Genomic DNA, 3,114 nt, shown 5'->3' on the forward strand with positions numbered 1-3,114 from the left:
AGACCTTTTGATCATTATCTGCATGTGTTTCAAATATAGATTATAGAGGCTTGTCAAGCCTATGGTAGTGCTAGCTTTCATGATGTGTTTTGAGTGTAAACAGTAGCCCAAACACTTTGAGTGTAAACACTTTGAGAGAATGTTATATCCCGGGAGGACTCTATCACTTATGATACATTTTTCAGTTAACTTGTCATCTTGTTTACCTTGTTTGTGATAAAAAAACTATTCATAATTGCCTTAAGCTAGAAATATTTTTCTCTCTCACCACTTTGCATTCATAAGAATATTTGGAATCACATACATTGTTTTGCTCGAAGTGCAAAAGTTTAAGTGTGGGGGAATTTGATCATAGCATTTGGACACATGTTTTTAGCTTTTTAGTTTGGTATTTTAAAAGCTCTTTATAGCTTAGATTAATATTTTTAGCTTGTTTCTAAACTGTGGGTCGAATTTGAATTATAATTTTATTATTTTCATTTTAATTTTATTATTTATATTTTGACTCTTTCTCTCTCTTTAGGTCATAACTTGAGTTCTGGATATCGGATTGGCACATATGAGCAGGCATTGGAAAGATAAAAATCTGAGCTACAACCTTTGTGTTGGAAGGAAAGATCAATTCCGAACTTTACTGGGCCAAAATTGCAAATTTCATAATCTGGATATTTGTAATAATTTTAATTAGCGGACCACTTGTTTTTAAACCCTAAAGACCAAAAATAAGTACTATATATTGGCAGTTTTGTTTCTTTTCTAGGACGGAAAAAATTAGGATTCAAATTGCTACAAGAAATAAACAGTTTTATTTTAATTTCATGGAAGGCTAATTTTATAAGATTAATCCACAAGTTCAGAGTTTCGTCAACACCTTGAGATTCAGGTAACACTGTCAATTTCTATTCGTGATTCTATTCTTGTTTATTTGATTATATTGATATTTTGATTGCTTAAATTGAATTTCAATAGGATTGATCAAATTTATTTGACAGAATTTGGTTTCGGTTTCTAATTGAATTGAATTATAATTTTGCGACGCTTGATGGTTAATTATAATATTTTGATGATTGTGATGCTTAATCTAATCAAAGAAACCAAATTCACATAGGATTGATTACGCTTGTTTGATCAATTCTATAGTCAAATAAGAATAGAATCACAAATTAGAAATTAAACTCATTGATAGAATATGTGATAAGTTTGAAACTCGAATAAGTGGATTAATTGTTTTGTTCATCTGTTAAAACAAAAATCTAAAAACCCCGTTTTTAATTTAAATTTTCAATTATGTTATTATTACTATATCAGAAGTCCTTGTGAAACGATTCGAGTTATTACCTCTATTTACATTTTATCAATTGTATTTGACCCGTGTGCGAAAGTGGATCAGCAAGCAATTCAATTTGAAAAACAGAATGCTTTTCCATAGGGTGTTTCATAGCATCAAAAATGTTAAATTTTACAATCCTATCACCAAATTCCATGGGTAGAGTTCCAGCATGTACATCAATATTTGTTTTAGCAGTTTTCAAAAATGGTCTGCCTAAGATGATAGGCACCATGTTAGACTTATTCTCTCCCTCTCCCTCCATGTCTGGAACGTAAAAATCTGCAAGAAATATCAATTCATTAACTTGAACAAGTACATCCTCCACAAGTCCAACGGGACGAGCATTTCTCATGTTTGCCAATTGGATGGTAACACCTGTACTTTGTAAAGGTCTAAGAGCAAGAGAGTTAAAAATAGATGTAGGCATAACATTAATCGAAGCTCCTAAATCTAACATAGCATTTTCAAATTGACTATTGCCTATGGTACATGGAATGGAAAAAGTTCTTGGATCTTTGCATTTATGATGCATGGGCTGAATGAGGGCTGGAACATTTAGCCCCATGTTTACTCTTTCATTACCTTTTAACCTTCTCTTGTGTATGCAGAAATCTTTTAGAAATTTTGCATATCTTGGAATCTGTTTAATTGCTTCAAGAATGGGAATGTTCACTTCCACCTTCCGAAATGTATCCGGGATCTCCTTGTCTCTATTTGCCTCGTCCATTTTCTTAGTCTTCACTACCATTTGAGGAAAAGGAAGTGGTATATTTTTCTCAACATCAACAGTTTTAGGTATCAAAGTGTCCTCAACAACCTTGTTATTTTTTACTGCAGTTTCAGCTACCTTTGGTATTTCAAGAGCTTTCCCAGACCTCAATGTAATTGCACTAACATTGGGAGCATTTGGATTTACTACTGACTGTGTAGGCAATTGATTTGACCCCTCAGTCTACAATTGATTAATTGAACTGACTAGCTTACCAATATTTGTTTCCAAATTTTGAATGGTTGAATATGTTCTTTGTTGAAATTGGGGATTTTGGACAGCCATCTGCTTAACGAGGTCCTCTAATGAAGGTGCATTGTTTTGCTGTCGATTAATATTTTGCTGCTGTTGCTGCCTAGGTTGCTGTTGTGTAGATGAATTCCCCCATTTCAGGTTGGGATGGTTTCTCCAACCAGGATTGCACATGTTAGATGACAAATCATAGTTGGCTTGATGATTGTATATATTTGCTACATATGTTTGAGGGGCATCAGCAATTGGATCTTCTTGCAATGTAGGACATGAATATGTAGGATGCTCTGGAGAAGTGCAAATACCACAGACCATTGTGTGGGTTTTACCTATTTCCAATTTTTTTAATAAAGATATAAGTTCATCAAGTCTCCTTTCTAAATTCTTGTGGGAAGAAGTTTGAATTTCATTCACACCCCTTGTCGACACTGCTGAAAGTCTTCTAGTTGTAAACTGCTGAGAATTAATGGACATGTTCTCAATCAAAGCATTTGTCGCTTCTGGGGTCTTATCGACAAGTGCTACCCCACTAGCATCATCTAAAAAGCTTCTATCCATAGGTAGCAAGCCTTCATAAAAATATTGGTTGAGCAACTGTTCAGAAATCTGGTGATGAGGACAACTAGACACTAATTTCTTGAATCTCTCCCAATTCGGGAATGTTCAAATCAGGCATGGCTTCTTTCAATAACTTCAAAAGAGCATTTAACGATACATTGTTCCACCCATGAAGACACTTTAACAAGTAAAGTCGAATTATAAT

At 33.8% G+C, this 3,114-nt stretch overlaps 1 long non-coding RNA gene across 1 annotated transcript in view; it reads left to right on the forward strand.

The window, feature by feature from the left end:
- LOC113784435 (uncharacterized) overlaps positions 1–819 on the forward strand; it is a 6,018-nt gene extending 5,199 nt beyond the window's left edge. The window contains exon 5 of the long non-coding RNA XR_003470493.2: positions 524–819. This is a non-coding gene — a long non-coding RNA (uncharacterized lncRNA). The remainder of the gene's footprint in view (positions 1–523) is intronic.
- Positions 820–3,114: the final 2,295 nt, after the last annotated feature.

The sequence above is a fragment of the Cicer arietinum genome, chromosome 6 (assembly GCF_000331145.2).
Source record: "Cicer arietinum cultivar CDC Frontier isolate Library 1 chromosome 6, Cicar.CDCFrontier_v2.0, whole genome shotgun sequence".
Classification (NCBI taxonomy): Eukaryota; Viridiplantae; Streptophyta; class Magnoliopsida; order Fabales; family Fabaceae; genus Cicer; species Cicer arietinum.